The sequence below is a fragment of the Vigna radiata genome, unplaced genomic scaffold (assembly GCF_000741045.1).
Source record: "Vigna radiata var. radiata cultivar VC1973A unplaced genomic scaffold, Vradiata_ver6 scaffold_165, whole genome shotgun sequence".
Lineage (NCBI taxonomy): Eukaryota > Viridiplantae > Streptophyta > Magnoliopsida > Fabales > Fabaceae > Vigna > Vigna radiata.
In genome coordinates this window covers 36,143-58,115 of record NW_014542359.1, presented here as the reverse complement: position 1 = coordinate 58,115, position 21,973 = coordinate 36,143, and positions in this window count along the sequence as shown.

Sequence of the window (21,973 nt, the reverse complement as noted above, 5' to 3'; positions counted from 1 at the left end):
TGACAACACATTGCTTAATAACACGCATATGTTGTTGCTAAATTACATGTTCTTATGCTGATTGATTATTATATCTGTTGAACATGTTTATGTACTGTGTTACATGTTCCTATGTTGTTTGATTGATATATCTGCTGAACATGTTTATGTGCTTATGTGCTATGTGCAATGCATCATTACATATGTTTTACTGCACAAGTTTTAAAGCTGAAAACCAGAAGCACTTTTATGAACTTATCACTGTGTGACAAAGTTATAGTACAGTCGACTCCATTATTAATAGATTCGACTATGCTATAATCTTTGTACTACTAGTGGGTTCAAATGATTACATCCAAAATGATGTCCAAAGATAACTAAATCCAAAAAGATATCCAAAGACGATTACATCCAAATCGATAGAATACAAAATATAATGATCTTCAGCAGCAATAGATCATTCATCATTCATCACACTAGGAAGCACATTGGTTTCTGGTTGTTGAGGAGGACATTCAGTACCAAGCAAAGTGGATTGTGTTTGTTGAGGAGCAGTTTCAGTACCAAGCATAGTGGATTCTTGAGTTATTGGAAGATTTGGTGGTGGAGCTTGGGTGCCTTGTGTTTGTTCAGAAGTAGATTGGGCAGTAAGTCTTTGTGGACAACCTTTTTTGTTGTGTCCAAGTTCTTTGTAGATTGCACATTTTTTTCTTTGCCCACCCTTTCTTAATTCACTATCATTCTTCCTCAACTCCCACTCCTCCAATCTTTGTTTCTTCTTTGGCCTTCCTGGCATTGTCTTCTTCTTTGGTGGTAATATATCTGAATAAGGTGTAACCTCCCAGATATGTTGACCATTGATAGGGTATATTATGGTGTTGTAAGTCTCTTCATAAGTGGACTTTCTAAACCAGTGGCTTATGCAATCTTCTGCATTGATGTTCAGATATTTCATTGCAATTATAGCATGCATACAAGGAATGCCAGTAATTGCCCATTTCCTACATGTGCAGTCCATGGTGTCCACATTCACAACAAATTGGTGGCCAAATTATGAAACATGTATAACTTCAAATAATTTCTCTCTTGACCACCTGTATTTAACACAGAATTCAGAACACAAAATTTAGAACACATCAAGATAAATGCCTAAAATCAATTGTCACACAGTTTATAAAACTTACTTTGGTAACCAATATCTACCTAACCAAGACTCCTTCTGAAATTTGTTCCAAAGCTTAGGGCAGACTGAAGCTTGATATTGTGTCATCTTTGTCCTGTTGGCAGCCCATCTGTTCATAATGTATACCTTAATGTCTTCTAACATACTAATAATAGGCTTAGACCTACTATCAACTAGCACACTATTAAAGGCCTCAGACATGTTGTTCACAAGAGTGTCACATTGTGATCTAGAGGTAAATCTAGATCTTAACCAAAACCTGGCATAAGTAAATATAAGTTGTGAAGTATTTCAATATGAACTATGAGTATAACAAAAAAAATTAAGAATTGAGATACTGTTGACTCACTGGCAAGTGTACCAGATCGTTCAAGTAATATAATCGGTAATGCCCGGTATCGTTCTTCCCAAGAGACTCGAAAGGCCTTATCATTCATGTGAATCGAAATCGTAAGACTTGTAGAGAAAAATTAATTGTTTGGAATGCAATCGTAACAGGGCTATTTATAGTTGAGGAGTGTCACAGAAAACAGGCCCAAGCCTAATAGACAACCGCCCGACGTCACACTTATGCCGCTCGGCGGTTTGCCCATAATCGCGCCACCGCCCGGCGGTTTGCCTCTAATCGCAAATCCGCCCGACGTCCACGCCTGGTGCCACCTCCTCGCATTGGACCGCCCAGCGGTGAATTTTGTCGCTGGGCGGTTCCTAGACCTTTCTTTTCTTCAGTTTTCTTCCTCTGTCTTGAGTCTAAGACCTTCATCTTCAACCCCAATCTTCACTTTCATCAAAATCGCTACAAAACAATGCAAAACAAGCATAATATCGCTAAAAACAACTTTTGACTCTCAACTGACTCATTTATTATGTTTTTCTTGATTCTAAGCTCATTCTAAGTCTTAAAGGGTGTAATTTGGTCTAAAATGACATATGAGAATAACTGTTTTTCAACTGTTATCAGATACATACCTAGGTGGAATGGAAAGTAAGTATTTAAAAGCATCTACATTGATGGCTTTAATATTCCTTATTTCAGCTTCCCATTCCTGTGGATGGGTGGCTATTGCTGCCCTCCACATGAGACGCTTTAGGTTTTTTCCAGGAAAAGTTTTTCTGAAATTTGAATATAGATGCCTAACACAAAACCTTTGTTCTACCCCAGGTAGAAGATCTTGAAAGCTGCCAAAAGGCCCTGACATGTGTAACATATTGAGTTACATATAGAATATATTGTGTACTGAAGATATAAAGTTAAATATTGAAGAAATTGATCATTCATTGACCTTTTGTTGGTCTGAAATAAAAGTAATTCCTGCACAAACATCTTTCCCACCAAGGTCCTCAATTAGAAGCTCCAAGAACCAAGTCCAACTCTCTTTGTTTTCAACCTCAACAACAGCATATGCTATGGGCAACATTTGCTCATTTCCATCTCTTCCCACTGCTGTTAATAACTCCCCTCCATACTTGCTTTTCAAAAAGCATCCATCCAACCCAATAATAGGTCTACAACAAACAAAGCTATCCTTGCATGCCTTAAAGCATGCATAAAATCTTTGGAAAATCACCTCACCATTAATGTTATCCACTTTAATTTGAATTGTTGTACCAGGATTTGTTTTCAGGAGCTCATGACCATAATCATAAAGTCTTCTATATTGTTGAATGAATGATCCTTCAATATTATCTTTAGTCATGGCTCTTGCCCTAAAAGCCATATTTCTTGATATCCCTACATTCCATTTCCTAGTCACTTTATCCCTAATGTTCGTCACCTTCATAGTTGGGTTTTCTCTCATAGATTTCTCCATCCTTTCACTCAACCACTTAGAAGTCATCAACTTTACATTGAAATCCCTACTACAGATGTGAGTATCAAACACTTTTCTAAGTTGTCATGCATTGACATCAATCCTAAAGGCACAATAGGCATACCATTTATATTTTCCTTTTCCACCCAAGCACTTCACAAAAATTCTTTTCTTGCCATTCTTTATAAATTTTAGGTTTCTTCCATTACTTAGTGCACAAGTCCTAATGGCATCTATGAATTCCTTTTTCTCAGCGAAAAAGGTTTCTACCTCCCATTTATAACCCTCCAAACTTCTAGGCATATTAAAAGTGGTAAACTTTGTCTTGCTGGACCCATCATCCTCCTCACTTTCTGATCCACTGATCAGCTCCTCTGACAGCCACTCATTGTCAGACAACCCACAGACATCATACATATTCTTTTCATTGTCAGTTGATTGAGAAGACTGAAGTAGTGGACTGGAATGTTCTTCTCTAACATTTCCTTTAGAGTTCCCAATGTCACACTGGACGGTGACATCATATAGATCTTCCTCTTCACTCTCTGTCTCATGTACCTCCTCACCCTCATTGTCCTCTATATCATCATCCTCTCCTAAATCCTCTACCTCAAAATCATCTACCTCATGCACCTCAGGTTCCTCTACATGATGGACCTCAGCATCCTCAACCTAGACCTCACCATCCTGAACCTAGACCTCAGCCTCCTCAACCTGATGGACCTCACCATCCTTAACCTCATGGACCTCGGTATCCTCAACCTCATGGACCACAGTATCCTCAACCTGGACCTCAGCATCCTCAAACTGGACCTCACCACCCTCTTGGGCATCACCTTCAGTATGGACCTCAGCATCCACACCATGACCCTCTTGGGCATCACCTTCAGTATGCACCTCAACATCCTCAACACCTTCATCATCAGCTTGACCACCAACCCAATCAATCATTTCTATTATTTGTGGTTCCACCATATTATGAACTACATACAAATGGACTTCCTCATTTAACCTAGCAATGTTCAACATATGCATGACACCCTTATCATCAGTTAATAACTCTAACCTATCTGGGTGCACAGACTGACCTCCTAAACCGTACCATAATTCTTTGATGTCCATATGACCTAATTCTTTGACTGAGGCTATTATGCCAAAATAGCTCAACAAGTCTACATCACAAGACCATTCTGCTATCTCTCCATCAAATTTTAAGTCGCCATTATGATCATTCACAAAATGTCCACTATGGTGGACGACAATTTTAATTTGTTCCTCATCCATATCAAAAACTTTCTTTTTTAACATGTACATTATGGGGGGAGACAAATATTATTTTAATTTCAGTGATACCAGTAAGTGGGGCACTCACTCTCTAAATAAACACTTAGACCGACACAGGGGGACAGGGAACAAACTTACAACCCCACTAATCCAACACTAACAGACAGGGGACCACTACAGCTCATAAACAATTCAATAAACCATTATCAACATGCAAAATGGGACCACAAACTCTAAAGTACAATCTAACCAGTCAACATGGAAAATGGGACCACAAATCATTATCAATACATACAGACACAAAAAAACCCAAATATCACACATGCTCATAAAAGGAAAAACACATTTATATGTTACAACAATGAAAATGACATACTTTACCTCTGTTCGCGTCAAGAATAGCTTGGATTGTCTTCGTCTTCTCCAACAATGAAATGGGTGATCGTCTTTCGCTTCCTCTCGCAACGAGTTTAAGAAATCCCCAATTTAAATTTGAAAACCCTAACTCCCAATTTCAGATGTCTGATCTCATTTATCCATAAATCCCAATTTTTGATGCCACATCACCACTACTCCAAAATCCCAATTTTAATTAAAACCGTCCACGTGAAAAAATATAACACATCACCACATTCTCACTGCAACACGTGGATTTCACTTAACGTCGTCTGCTAGCATTTAACGGATGGGATACAATGTGTGTATTTTTACAAAAATTGTGACCAAATTGAGAATGTTTAAAACTAGAGGACCAAATTGAGATTGACAAACAAATATGAGGACCATTGAAGGTATTAAGCTTAAATTTTATTATGATTTTGTTAGGCTCTTTCAAGGGATTCAAAAATGGATTCCAAAATTCTGATTTTTTTTTTACATGTGCCTCAGTAATCTTTTTGAAGTTTACTTCTATTATTATTATTATTATTATTATTATTATTATTATTATTATTATTATTTATTATTATTATTACGCTTATTAATTTAGTAATTGAAGATGTAATTGAATAGTAAGATTATATAATTTGTTTATTTAATATTTATTAAAAGTGACAAATATCTGACTTTATCCCATATATAATAATATTTATTATTAAAAGAGTACAATTATTAAATAAATCTGCATACGAAATTATAATAAAATAATTTATTATATATGGTGACAAATAATATTATCAATATCAATAATGTCATAAACAATACTACCAATATTAATAATAAAAAATAAATTATTAAAAAACTTGACTTATGAAATAATATTTAATAAAAAATAAAATTATTAAACCAATTATTAAGTGTAAGGGGTATAAAGAAACTGTTTTTCAATTATGTGCCTACTCTTAATATTTATAAAGTTAATAAACAATTATATTAGAAAGGACAAAATAAGAAAAATAAATATTTACAAAAAAAAAAAATCTCCCCTTCATATATAGTTATATATTTAGAAATTATGATGTTTAGTATTTAAATTACTTTACTATTGAATAATATTATCAATATTAATAATAAAAAATAAAATTATTAAAACTTTTTTACTTATAAAATAATATTTAATAACATATAAAATTATTAAACCAATTAAGTATATCGGGAGGAGAGAAATTGTTTTCTAATTTATAAAACTACCTATAGCTGTTAATATTTAAAAAATCAATAAATAATTATATTAGAAAAGTTAAAATAAGAATAATAAATGTATATACAAAATAGAGTATATATCCTTTTTATATATATAGTTATAGATGTAAGTATGACATGTTTTTCATTTAAATTTTATATATAAAAGTTAAGAATGTATAAATCTGCCTTTTATTTTAGCTTTAGCATCATACAATTATGTCATTATATCTTTTTCAAATTATTTGGTGGTGATCCTATTGCACGTAAGATTTATGATGGCTTTGTCAATTGATGATTAGTATGTTCTTAGCTTATGAAAGAAGAAATTGAGTTTAAATTGGTTATATGAATAAGTAGAATAAAGTTTAAAAAGTTAGTCTTGTAATGATAAAGAAAGAGAACATATTACCTATGTTAACTATTTCTTTGAAGGAATAATGTCTATATATTCCATTCTTTTTTAAAGTCATATGAACTATTATATGCATTTGGCTGAGTTTGATCTATCTTGTAAGGAATAGGATCGAAATCATGCATGTTAACCAATGGTGGAGTTTGAAGTTGACACTTCAAATAGGAAAACATGGAATAATGTGGAATAATTCATATAGTGAAGGATGAGTCACCAAATATATAATGGTAAGAAGATCAAGAAAGGAAAACAAAATGTTTGGCTAGAAAAAGGAGTTTGTAATCTTGCAAGGAAGAATGAGTTAACCATAAGGTAGGTTTGAAAATGAAACTCCAAATATGGAAATTGTGCATTTTATAGATGGAGTGAAGTGTTGCGTATTCATTATAAAAATGCTTGGAAATAGCTTCCACATATTAGATGAAGGACTCTAATAGCATCTATTATTGGTTTTTGGTATACGATAAAAGCGAAAGTAATGATTATATGTTTATTTGGCTTTCAGGTTCCTTTTCAGCTTAAGCATGAATAATAAGGCCTAACTTATGTTATACATACAAAAGTTGAAATCTGAAATGAACTATCAATTCATCTGCATATATATATATATATTTGCATGACTGGAAAACTTTTCCTCGGTCACGAAGAAAGTGAGTTAAACATGTCTTCATCACAATTTTTCCATCTTTTTGGTAGCTAAGTAGGAGCTTGTACCACGTACGTTCTTGATCAGAATTGGTCCAGTTGGTTCCCAATGAGGAAAATGTTGAGACATTATAGTGCTTCTCCAATCCAAGTTACATTGACAAAAGGGTTAGATATAGCTATACAAAGCAAACTTAGAGGTTTTCTTTTTCTCTTTTCTTTTACCTTTTATTTATTTATTTCTTAGTACAAGTTAAAATGTTAACGTATTAAGTTTCCAATTATATATTTACAAAAATTAGTTATCATAAATAAACAATAATTATAAACCTTGTTAGTATTATTTACTTATTTCTTAGTGTTTCAGTATATAAGTGAGTAGGGCCAAGAAACACACATTTCCACTTTCACCTTCTCTTCTTTCGAGACCACTTGATTCAATCTTTTCAGTCCAAGAGTCGAGCGGTGGGTACCTGCTAAAGGCACACCGACGCTCAAGTCAGATTTTAATCATCGTACTTAATTCACAATCATAACTCAATTAAGCTAACCTTACCTCTTTAGTTTACCTCCATATTTATAGATTTTATTATGGACCTTAGGCTGATACTAGCCCAATAGCGATAATGTCTGCGTTGGCCAAACCCAACGCGTCATAGGCCTAATTGATCTACTTAATTTATAATTTACAATAAATAAGCTGAATGGCGTGAACATATTTCGAACACCGTTCGGTCAGTTAAATGTATTTATCTTCTGCGTTGTCCTATCGCACAGTCTACTGACTGAATCCTATATTATACCATATACATAGTATTAGGTACCGGTTAAAACTTTCAAAGTTTAAAATATGTTATTTAAAATAAATTAAGTATATGTTATGTATAATAAATAAATAGTAACTATAATAACAAAATTGGTGTTATTAATATTATTACTTATATAGTGAAAATTTTGGTATAATTTATAATGAATGGATTATTTTGTCTCTTGGTATTTATCATTCAGAGCTTCTTATAATGAATTGCTATTTGTGCAGGTTGACAATTTTGGTACAATAAACTTTGTTGAAGCATGCAGGAAACGTAATGTCAACATTCACGAGTTTAAATAATCCCCTGCAATTGTGATGGAGATTGCTTTGAGGATGCTTCTTCAACATAAGATGATCTTCCATCTGGGTTGATGTAGCTTCTTCAAAGGATGGATTCCATATGACCAATGATAGTAGCGGAAGCAAGAAGAGATGAAGAGATGAATATGTTAGTGTTGAATGGTCTTGGTAGATGTCCTTCTAGGAGGTTAGGCCAACCATGAAGGACAAGGTATGAAGAAGTCTAGAAAAAGACAATTTCATAAGGTGAGAACTCAAGAAGAGAAGTCTTGCAATTTTGGCAAAAGGACATTACATTCAATCAAGTTCTAAGGATTAAAGAAGGGCGTCTCTCCTTTTATAGGTGAAGGAGAAGGTTAGAGTACATGGAGTATTTTGGAGCCTCCCCATCATTTAATGAGGAGCCTCATCATTAAATGAGGAGCCTAAGCATTAAATGAGGAGCCTAAACATTAAATGAGGAGCCTTATGTTTTCTAACTAACTTAGTCAAAGCATTTAATGCAAAGGCTCCTTGCAACTAACTCCTTCCAAAACCAATTTTTATCTCTTAAAGCCACCAAACCTTCTAAACAAAGTTAAGCAAAGTGTCTTGGCCAAATACAAGGCCTAAAAATGAGTTATATTACATATTTACAAAGAGTTTTTTAACATAAAGAAGAAGACCAAAATGTTATCCTCCACAAGAGTAGAACTCTTGAAGCTTCATCTTATTCTTCCATCTTCCTTGAGCATGACTCTTTGTGAGAGGTCCAATGTATTCTAAGGCTTAAGGGAAAGCAGGAACAAGCTTGAAAGTCCTGCTTCTTCTTCCAATGTCCTAACCTTAGCTTAGGTTAATGCTCCCTTCATGGATCTCCATTTAGTTCCCAAAACGGGTTCCATCATACCTTCCCTCTTGAAAACGATCTGCCCTGAGATCGGAAAAATATTTGAGGAAGCACAACTTTGGTTTAATGGTCTCCTGGATCAAAAATGTACCTACAACAAATGGAAAATAGGAGTATTATTAAAACAATAAACCTAAACAAAAGAACAAAGAAAGAAGGCCTTTTATTTTTGGAAAATGTTTTATGAAGAAGATTGTTGGCCTTTATTTAAAAATGTTGTTGTAGTGATAAAAGCAAATACAAAAGAAAAAAGAAATAAGGCCTTTCATTTTTTTAAATATTTTCATGAGGAAAATTTATATTTTCTATAGAATCTAAAACTTTTTCTTCACTTGGTGAAGAATGAGAGTTATCCAAGCTTCTAGTGTGTTGATCTTTTAAAAGCAATGTTCTTTTAGGAGGACATTCAAAAGAAATGTTCCTCCTCTGAAAATACTTGAAGCATTGGACATCTCTTGTTTTAGTTTCTTCAAAAGTTATAAGACCTAATTTACAAAAATCTTTTTGTTCACCTTGAGTTATTTGTAACTTGTGAGGTAACAACAACTCAAAGAGTGATTTTTCAAAGGTTATTGAGGAGTTAAAAATAATGAGGAGTGAAAGTGGAGATAAAAGACTTTTAAAAGTAAAGGTTGAAATCAAGAAATGAGAATCATTAATGAAAGGATAAGAGTTCAATGTTTGGAAAACTCCAACTCTTGAATCAACTATGATTGGGAGAGTAGGAGGTGCCTTGAGTAATACTTCTTCTATGAGTAGGAGTTCTTCTTTGAGTAGGATTTCTTCCTTCGTCTTTTCTCTCATCTCAATCTCTTCTTTCTCTTTCTTTTGTTTCTCCTCCCTTTCTCTTCTCTCATTTTCTTCTTTTTCTTTCTTCTCTCTCTCCTCCCTTTCTCTTCTCTTATTTTCTTCTTTTTCTTTCTTTTCTCTCTCCTTCCTTTCTCTTCTAGATTCCTCCTCTTTAACTATTTTCTCTAGTAGTATTGGTTCCTCTTTCTTCCTTTCAATTTCTCTTCTTTCCTTATCTCTCAAGAGCTTCTCATGTTTCCCTTCAAACTCCTTCTCTTTAAAAAAGAACTCTTTTTCACCTCTAATAGATTCTCTATCTTTCTCCATGAGTTCTCTCTTTTCATGTTTAAGCTCTTGATTTCTCTTGAAAGAAAGTGGAACAAATTTTCTTCTCATACAAGCTCTTAGGTCCTTCCAATCTCTAATTGGTGATTTTATACCATTTTTAACATCATTTTGCCTTTGATACCACTAATCATATGCATGCCTCTCAAATTTAGAAGAACACAACCAAATTATGTGGAACTTACTACACTTAATAATGAATGGTTGAAGTTTTTCAATCTTTTCTTCGCAAGCTAAGTATGATATTGGATCAACTTCTTTACCGAAATGGGGAATATCATTCTCAGCTCTTAAACGCAACTCATTCTCGGTATATCTATTATAGAAACGGTCATGATCCTAAAAACAATCATCCAAACTAGAATGCTAGAAGTTTTCATTATGGTGACTACTTTGAAGCTCATTTCTACTATGAGAGGTGGATGTTTCTTTATTGTACCTTCTCCTATTGGATGACTCAACTTGTTGTTTTTCTCTCCTTTGTTCCATCATAAACTCAGTAAACATACTCTCTAACTTGCTTAGTTTTTGTGTAAATTCATACCTAATATGTAAGTCCTCTTGACTATCTCTTATACTACCATGAACACTTGAATGATGAGATTGTTTACTCATGTTGTGAAGTTCAAAAGCGTTGACAAAGGTTTTCAAAACACTTCACAATTATGAACGAAATGATTTTCACAAGTAAAAAATTCTTTTTGGGTGGATGATTTCTAAAGAGAAACAATAGAGTAAAAATGTTCCAAGTAGCTCCCAAGAAGGAGAGGTGAGTCACATGGACAAGCTTAAAAACCAAGTCCTTTTTAGCAAGAGTTTCTTTAGATTACCCTTACCTAAGCTTCTAAGTAAAAAAATCTTCCAATTTTTTTTTAAAATGCAAATGCAAAGAATGCTCCTAAAAACAAAAAAAAAGGTTTATTTAAATGATTTCAATGTCCTAAGTATCACGGAGACTTAAAAAGGAAAGCAAAGCAAAGTGTAAAAGGAAAGTAGAAGGAATTTCATGCTATGTAAGATAGGTAATGTTAACGGTCCTACGTGAAGGTACAAATGACACTTAAGAGCCACTTGACACACACTTCACTTCTAAAGGTGGAAATTAGACTATTACAAAATTAACAATGGAGATGGTATTGTACCAAAGACATTTTCCCAAAACACCAAGCAAATAGAAAATGAAATCAACTTAAAAAATTACAAGAACACAAAGGTTCCGTGATACAAAAATAATAGCCAATAAAAGTGCAAAAAGCAACCCCTAATTCCTTGCTTCTTTCAAGTGTTTGTCCTCTCTTGATTTATTCCAAAACCATGTAGTTATCTCCCTCCAAAGTCCAAGGAGAAATGCTTCTTTTAGCCTTCAAAAATGCTACCTTCAAGCTTAGTCATTCTCCAAAAAGAATCACCAACCAAATATGTTTATCCAAAACCAAAGAGACCAAAAATGAAAGCAATAAAAGCACAATTTAGAAAGCTAAACTCAAAGGGAGTAAAAGGAGACAATACTTCAAGGAAAGTCAAGAATGACAAGCAAAAAATTAAGGCAAGTCAAATAGGAAAGCACTTAAATGGAATTCCTAAAGAAATGTGCTAGAATAGATGCATAAAACCAAAATAAAACTAAGAATACAAGACCAACCAGATTAGCCAAGGCAAAACACTTGCTAGAAAAATGCAAACAACACTTAAAATTCAAGTCCAAAATTGAGTTTCGTTTTGTTGTTGTGTCCTTTTCTTTTGGAAATTTTTTTTCACTTCTTTTGTCCCTTTTATTTTCTTATTTTCTTTATTTTTTTGATTGAGGGATCTTCTAATTTTATCAATTAATTTTTCAGAACACAACAAACATCATAATCTTTGCACAACTCATTAAAAAACAAGGCTAATTCAAGTGGTGTATGTAGGAAATCCTAAGGAATCAAATGATCTTTTGCAACTAAAAAAATTGATTTAATGGAAACCTAATACTAGGAACTTGTTTAGGAACTAATAACAAGTATGAATACACTCATAAAACTCAATGAAAACCCAAAAAACCCAAAACACAAAAATCCAAAATTTTACACTGGAACTGGACAACTTTGATCTTTGCTCAATGTTTTACCCATAAATTATTCTACAAAGCTCCAAATGAAATCAAGTGTTTTTTTTCCTAGAAAATAGACTCAAATATCTTTCCATTGACATATAAAACGGAGCATTTGGACCTGTGGTTGGGTTGCAGTTAAATTTTGAAAATCGTGTCCAGACAACTTTTTGCACCAGATTTCAGAAAATGGGTAGGTTTGAAGTTTTCAATGTTTTCAATTTTTCTTTCAAGTTCGACAAAGATGTGATGAGATATATGGATATACAAGACTTAGGACAAAACAGTAGGATCATAAAATCAAAGAAAATGAATCAAAAGATTACCCAAACCCATTACACAAACCCATAAACTCTGCACACAAACAAATAGAAAAAATGGAAATCCTAGGCAGACAACATGGACAATTCAAGAAGAACAATTAATTTGAATCAATATTTCAAGATATACAACACATACTCATGACTCAAAAAATATATTAGACATGTTGAAAAAGATGAAACAATAAGGAATTAACAAGAACACAAATGGATAAGAACTTTGAGACACTTATATCTTGAAGACTTCCAAGATAGTGACCATAGCTCTGATACCAAATTATGGAGATTGCTTTGAGGATGCTTCTTCAACATAAGATGATCTTCCATTTGGGTTGATGAAGCTTCTTCAAAGGATGGACTCCATATGACCAATGATAGTAGCAGAAGCAAATAGAGATGAAGAGATGAAGATGTTGGTGTTGAATGGTCTTGGTAGATGTCCTTCTAGGAGGTTAGGCCAACCATGAAGGACAAGGTATGAAGAAGTCTAGAAAAAGACAATTTCATAATGTGAGAACTCAAGAAGAAAAGTCTTGCAATTTCGGCAAGAGGACTTTACATTCAATCAAGTTCTAAGCATTAAAAAAGGGTGTCTCTCCTTTTATAGGTGAAGGAGAATGCTAGAATACATGGAGTATTTTGGAGCCTCTCCATCATTTAATGAGGAGCCTCATCATTAAATGAGGAGCTTAAGCATTAAATAAGGAGCCTAAACTTTAAATGTGAGGAGCCTTATGCTTTGTAACTAACTTAGTCAAAGCATTTAATGCAAAGGCTCCTTGCACCTAACTCCTTCCAAACCCACTTTAACTCTTAAAGTCACCAAACCTTCTAAACAAAGCTAAGCAAAGTGTCTTGGCCAAATACAAGGCCTAAAAATGAGCTATATTACATATTTACAAAAAGTGTTTTAAGATAAAGAAGAAGACCAAAATGTGATCCTCCACAAGAGTAGAATTTTTGAAACTCCATCTTCTTCTTCCATCTTCTTTGACCATGACTATTTATGATGTCTTTTAAAACTTGAGGGAAAGCAAGAACAAGCTTGAAAGTCCTTCTTCTTCCTTCAATGTCCTAGCTTTAGCTTAAGATGATGTTCTCTTCATCGATCTCCATTTAGTTTCCAAAACAGATTTCACCAAATTGTCTCAATTTTTCAGATGAAGCCTTCGTTAGAAACATTAAAGTTAGCAGAAAATACTTTCCTGGATTGAGGTTTGACTTATCGTCGGAAAACCCACATGATTGTCTAATATGAGAGAAATAACCATATTAAGAAATTCTGTAAATGCTTTTTGGGATGCATAGCTCTAAAAATCCATTTAACTTTTCTAGATGACTTTGTACACCATATTTTCAAATTCAGTAATTATATTCTTAAAAGTATTCATCGGATTACAGATTTCATAATCCCTTTCACATAACATCTGTCAGATTTTAATGTTTTTCCGACTCGAAAAGCAAAATCCGGTGAACAAAATTGAAATTGAGACTTTATTGAATAATCTTCCACCTTGAAGATGATAGGTTCTTCAATATCAAAGAAAACAAAGGTGATGGGTTTGAGTTTCGAGGAAGGTGAAGGAAGAAAGGTTAGAAAAGAATACAGTTTTATTTATTTATTTAATATATAATAAGGAAAGAGAAAAATGGACATAAAAAATATCGGAGGTGCAAGAAGAAAACAGTGGAGTGCAGAAAAAGTCCTCAAGTAAGGCACAGGGTAAAAAGAAATCCCCAGACATTAAAGGGTGTATTGCTTTCAGCACCCCTATCATATTTCACCATCCACCCCATTAAAGAAACTACCGGAAGATTTTTTCGTTACAAGCAGAAGAATTGCTGTCCGGAAATTTTTTCTTTTTTACTGAAATTGTTTTCCAGAAATAAAAAATCCAAAAATGTTGGAATGCAGGAAGAAAAACGATGGGTGCATGAACTAATTCCCGACATTTTAAATCAGAACTACTTTACCAATTCTACGTAGTGTCACCAACAAACTACTTCTAATTCTTACCTAGCGCGAAGCATAAGATACTTTATGTTTCTGAAACTGTGATCAATGTTTAGAATTTGATTAATATTTTTTAATGATTAAGTATGTCTTTTTTTTAATTATTAGTGAAAATTGGAATTATTTTTTTTTTAAAACTATGATTTAATTTAGTTTCTTAACTTATGAAATAAGATGATTTAGTATTTTTAAATAAATTATATCAAATTTATGTGATGATTCAAATGCATTTATCACTTAATATTGAATAAAAGATGTGTCAAATGGCGTAAAAAACATAAATGTTACTTTGAAACACAAATATGTAATATTTTTTTACAAGATAATTGGAAGAAGAGTTGTTCCTTATCCAAATATAAAAATTATATTTTTTACTATAGAGCTTTATATGTCAATTCAATCGGTGAGTTATCATCTTAAGAACACGTTGTAAAAGTTTAACTCCAATCCAACTATTAATAAATTTGGAATCGAATTCTTATTAAAATAATTTGAAGTAGGAAATAGGTGATGTTAGTTCAAACTACAAAAATATTTTCTCTAACAACATATTTCTAATTGGTAATCTCAACAGTCAAAATAAAGAACCATTTCTTAAGAACTTTGTATAAAGATTTCATTCTGATCCAATTGTTCATTACAAAAATTCTCAAAATTATCAACAAAATTTTATCAGCGAAAATAAATTCGTTAGTAATTGAAATTTATCGACGAACTTTTAAAATACATATTTCATTTACAACAGAAAAATCCATCGGTAATACATATTTTATTTACCGACGAAATCAATAAATCCGTCGATAAAAGAAGTGACAAATTTCATGTTCACTTCTTATCTCTCTTCGCGAACCATTCATTATTTCACTCTCTCATGTGAGCAGAATGGTGCAAACCCCCATTTCCTCTTCTCCCTTTTCTTCTTCCTCTTCTCATTCTTCTTCTTTTTGTTTCTCTTCTCCCAATGTTATAAGTCATTATCAAAAATCACCACAACTTTCCAATGGAACAAACCACTCACAACCGTCAACAAGCACCTTCAAGAGCACTAGAAGCCACCGTAAAAAACCTGAAACAACCACCAACAAATCTCCTTCACATTATCAAGCACGATCCAAACCACCATCTGATGTCTTCTCTAAACATTGCACCATCCTTGCAACATTGTGAATCGTGACACCAAGAGCCTCCATGAAAACCTACAATGAACATGGAAAACGCTGACAATGACAGATGGTAGGACTTGATGTTCCCTCCTAGGCGCTTGGTGTGTTAAAAATGATGACTACACACTAACAAGTAGATGAAAAACCCTAAAAGATGAATTTGGAAAAACCCTAAAAGAAGAAGAAAGAGAGAGGAGAGAGAAGATGAATCAGATCGTAGTATTTTTCGACAATTTTTTTCTTCAGTAATTACTGTCAAATTTTTCCTTCGATAATTACTAACAGAAATAAAATTTTATCGGTAAATTTACCGACAACACTATTATCGACGGATATTTACATTTCCAACAGATTTTGTTCATCGGTAATACCTATTTTTCTAACGAAGGAGAATAAAATTTTTCTAAGATAACTCAGAACTAAACAATATGCAGAGACCTAGTTATTACACTAAAATGCAAAAATTATTTCGCTTAACATTAACTTCTAATTGTAAACCTCACAATTCATGGTGGAAAAAATATTTCAATAATACTCTTTAAGAAAATTTAGCCTAATCCAATAATTTATGAGGTTGTAATCATAATTTACTAAGATAATTTAGAAATAGAAACTAGTTGACACTTCAAAATTATTCTTTAATTTTTACAATACCTTTTTTTTTATAATTTCTTAATTAATACTTATAAAAAATATTTAAATAAAAAAACTTAAATATAATTAGCATGAGAGTGTTGCAATTATACATAAAATATTATTTATATTATAAATATTTAGATATTATTATTATAAATTATTTTTCTTATAAGATAGACAACTATTTATATAATATAAATTTATTAATTAAAATGAAAGAAAAATATACTTTTATTCAAAATCTTACAATTTGCTTTTTAATATGATTCTAATAATACGGTTATTTTTATTACACAACTCCTAACTATGGTGGAGATCCTTCTAAGAAGAGTCAAATGAAATGCAACTAGTGTGTATCTATATATATAAAAGAAAAACGTTATTATATATAACTGACGAAATGTTGCTTCCATGCATAACTTGAACTTGGTGAATGTTGGAAAAGTTTTAGAACTGTTCTCGGTGACTTGAGTGGAAAATTGAAGTTAAGGGGAGAGTTGATAAATATCATTATCTTTTTTGATAATGATAATTAAACAATATTTTTTTATAACATTTGAACATCATTTACGTGTTATTTTTATGGACCAATATCAGAATGACATGTAAATGATGTTCAAATGTTGTTAAAAGAATATTGTCTAAGTATCATTGTTTTTTTATTGAGTTGTCCCAAGTTATAACCAAATGAAATATTTTGGAGCTAAAAGAATTGAGAAGAATATGACGTGTATTGTAGATGTTAAGGTTAGAATAAATTTAGAATAGTATTTATGACACTTTCTTTAAGAAACAATAAACTCTCATCAGTTGATCTAAGTCATATAGCTTAACGTAATTTGCATATATTCTTTCTTTTTGCTTTTTATGTTTTCGTGATATTATTCTAACCTCTGTTGTAACACAAATTATTTATTTATTATACTAATAAAATAAACTCATTCGTAGTAATGTAATCCAAACTTTAAAAAATATATAACAATTTTAAATGATTTTCCTGAATACATTTCTTATGCTATGTTAGGAGTGCCTCTCAGTTGCACCATCGACAGCCAATGCCAAAATCATTGATTTTTATACGAGCTTGACAATGACTTTGCGTGCCCAAGAATTCACACACCCTATGAAGCAAACAATGTTTTCATTTTCAATATGTATATATATCTTTAAAATATTAAATTCTACTGATATCTAATTAATATATTATCATAAATATAATTTTCATGCACCAAGTTATTGAGTTAAAAGTATATATATATATAACCTTGATTGTAAAAGTGACATTTTATGAAAATTTAACAAATTTTTGTATGCATATCTTTCAATTTATTGGTGAATTTTAAAAGTATTTTTCTTAATAAAAATATTAAATAATATAATAGTTAGTGTAAATTAAATGAAAGTAATTTCATTCTTTTGATGCAAGAAAGAACCAAATTTTGAGCATAATTGAAGATAAAACTATCCTAGCCACAACGTATATAGATGCCAACATCCAAAGGTATTGTTAATAGCAACAATATTTTGGACAATGCTTTGAATTTATTTATGTTTGGCAAAAAAAAAAAAAAGGAAACTGAGTAGAGATTTGGAGTAATATATAAGTTTGATATCTTAACCTTATTCTATCTCAAATTATTTAATTTCAGTTTGTTTGATTCTGTCAGGGGAAGATGATTAAGTAAATAAAATCTTGCATCATGCTGCTTGAATATTAAGCTGCGTGCCTTCGATGTCCTTCTATGTGGCATCTATATCTCCTGTTACAACAAGTTCTTTTCATTTCATTAAAAAAATCTCATTAAATTGACCAACATCCACACATGCATGTAAATACGAAATTCAGCATATCTTCCTTTCATAGGTCATTCTTCAAAATGGACATGAGGAGAAAGAGTTAAAATGTTCACCACTAATCAAGGGTTATAATATTATCCATAGATGGAGATGTTATATTGATTAATGATATATATAACCAAATTATAAATGTTTATAATGTAAATCTCATATTACATATTGATTTTATAATATTAAATTAAACATAAATTTACGTCAACCAGTGATATGACCTAATAATTATGATACATAAATTCAATTATTAATAACTTCTAAAATCCTTTCTGAGACACTCTTTTATTTGTATAATTGAAATTTATTCCAATTTATTAACATCTTTAACAAATAAAACTAAGACTTGTGTACTTTAATCACATTATTAATTAAAATACCCCATTATGATCATCTCACTTTAAATATGAAAGAGAATTACCAAATGATATTTTTAATGTTAGAATCGATCACTAATATTCTTGTTGTTTAAGAGATTGTCCTGTGGGAATGGATTCCTAATAAAACAAGTTATTTTATAAAAAAAATAGTAAATATCAGTTTCAGCATCTTGTGGGTGTTTTTGTTAGTATCCATTGATCCTCATGAACATTTTCTACTACACGAACATATATTTATACCTAAGTTCCTTGTATCCTCCGAGACTGGTCGAATATTACAAAGTGCCAGTTGCATAGACATAGAAATCATCACCATGGGAAGGAAAATAAGCCAAGCATCACCGAAAATATCTAAGGATGATCCTCAAAAACATCAATTCAAGAGTTTGATTAAGGTTTTGCGGCCAAAGGTCTACATCACCGACAGCTCAAGCTTCAAGAAGTTAGTTCAAGAGCTAACTGGCAATGGAAGTCCCACCACTTTGTCTCCTCCTCCTCCTCCTTTGGAACCAAACATCATGGTTCAAAATTGCCCTTTTGTTGGAACTGAATCTCATAGGGATCCTGAAACTAGTTCTGATGATGTCTCAGTTTCTCCTGATGCAAACTCACCAGAGTGGTGCTATGATGCATTGATGAATGAAGAGTTTAACCAAGTTTGCAATGAGTTATCCTTAGATGATCTAGCCTTCCAGGAATCAGTCGCCAACATAGACCATTTGTTGGCATATCAGAATTTCGAGTCACTACTTTTTGATTATGAACAAATGGAGCAGCCAGATGTCAGCATATATGATTATGAGTTGTCAGGACTACTATAGAAACATGTCTATCTTTCATGGAAGATCATGCACGATGTTGTTTCTCGAGTTACTTTTCTAGTTCTTGTTTTGTATCATATGAATGTTTAAGTATTATTTTTGTACATACAGCAAGTAAGTTCATTTTTTTTTAATGCATAATGATTTTGCTTTGAGTTTGTTTCCATGGATTAATCTTCAATGAGGGTAAATATTTATGTTTTCTATTGATTTGCCTGCATGCTTGGGGTTAACCTAATAATTACTGCTGCAGTTTTCTTCAACATAGTTTGAAGTTTACAGACTAAACGATATAAAAAACATAAATCATATTTTCTCCTAATCTCTTCCGTGTTGCATGTTATGGAAACTTCACCAACAAGGAGAGTTTTTACGAACTATATTTAAAAAAAAAAAGTTCACAGCTTTTCTATTAAAAGAATTTGCATCTAAATATGTATCATTAGATCCTACATATACAAAATCTGCCAAAAGATTTTATTACACAATTTAACCTACTCTTCCTCTATATTTCACTTGTTTTCACACTTATAAGCTAAACTACAAGAATGTGATATTATAGCTCCAATAAAAAAAATCGAGGGCCAAATATGTAATACTAAGAGTCGGGTCTAAGGAACTCTAAACCAATCAGTAGTGCAAAATAAGATATTTATATATTTTATATTGGTCTAAATCCATCTAGTATAGAAATGGATAGAGTCACACTAATGAAAAGTTTTTCTATACCCGTTGGATCTATAATCAATATAGAAAGTGACACAGTGACAAAATTGTAATAAATTATAAAAATATTTTATACCGGTTGCATCCAGAACCAGTATAAACACTAATACAGAAAAAAGGCTTTGATGTATGTTATTTTTTATCTTTAACATTTGAAAAAACATTGACGTCATAATAGAAGACATAGATTGACGTCGAAAACAAAAAAGGGCGTTGATTGACATTAAAAAATGACCATCTTCTGACGTTAATAGACATTGGAAATGATCATTTTTCGACGTTAATTGACATTAGAAATGGCCATTTTCCGATGTTAATTGACATCATAAAATGACCATATACCAATGCCCCTCCTCTGTTTTTTTTAATAAATATTGATCCATTTTTATAGTTTTACTAAATCTAAAAAACAGAAAATCAGTAAATTTTAGAACTCATTTTCAAATTTGTATGAACTATAAGGTATAAATTAAAGCTATCAAAAGTGAATGATGTTATAATGAATAATTGATTATTTGTTTGTGAGTTTTGGTTTTGATAGCTATAGTTATTATTTTTGGTTGAAATTTTTTTTGAACACTCCTCGGAATCCCTATTTCAGGAGAAAAAACATAGGAGCCTTTACTTTGGATCCGTCTGAAGTTTAAAAATTATTTGAACATTTAGATGTTGGAGATATTTAAACGATCATAACTTTTGTTCTGGTTGACAGATTTGGCATTATTATATATTGTTCCTTCTAGATTTTCAAAAAGGCCATTTTCTATTTTTCATCAATTTATTTTTGCGTTTTTCAAACTTTACAAAAATATTTCACATATTTAGACTTTGAAATTTGATCTAAAATTTTTTTGTGGGGTTTCTCATGATTTTTTGGTGCTTTAAACAATTTTTAGGTCATTTGAAGTTGTCAACACCCAATTTCGTCCGAGAAAATAAATAATCAAAATTAAATAATAAGAGAATAATAATTAATGGTGGTTAAAGAAAAAAAGGAAAAAGAAAATAATAAAATAATATTCCTTAATGCAGGACACGTCACTTTAGAATGTTTTTGAAATATTAGTTTAATATGTTAATAATTTGAATTATATTGTCTGACAATAATTACAATTAATGTCTTAAATATTTGTTTGGTTTATTTCTTTCCCTATTTTGTCCATTGTCAATTAATTCGCCATTAAGGCAAGATCACATTAATATTACAATATGTGCCTATAAGTACACACTTTGTGGAAAGAAAATGGACTGGGAAAAAATAGAGGAAAACACTTAGAGATATTAGAGATTGAAGGAGAGAGTATAGAGAAAAAATATGTTCTCAAACATAAAGGTTTTGTGAACAACAATCACTAAGGAAGCACTAAGGGAATTTCAGAAGCTAAAAAGGTATGTCTACACCCCTATTCTTCTCCTTTTATTATACTTTAAAGTTTTCTTCCAAAGATTTTTTTTATACACAGACAATGTTTTCTTAAAATCATGATTTTTTAAATATAAGTGCATGTCGACCTATGACCAGTTTCTTTTCTTCTTTTTCCACCATATTTTTAACACGAAAAATACATAAAATATTTAAAACCAAAAGCTCAATTTTGTTAAACTAAACCTTTTCACTTTTTTTGAAAAATGTTAAAAATCTTTAATAATTGGTAAACAAACTCACAAACCTTTTTCTAGATAAAGAACTGCGTGATCCCTGATTGTCCATTAATGGATGTACGTAGGACCAAGGTCAATCCTTGTCGGGTTCATAAAACAAAAAAATATTTTTTGTTTCCTAATAATTTTATTTTAGTTTAATTTCTTTTTTTATTTTTTTGGGGAAAATTATTTATTTTGGAAAACCATGTTAATTTTATACATTTAATTAAAGGTACTGCCTCTGGGCAGGTGCAATAG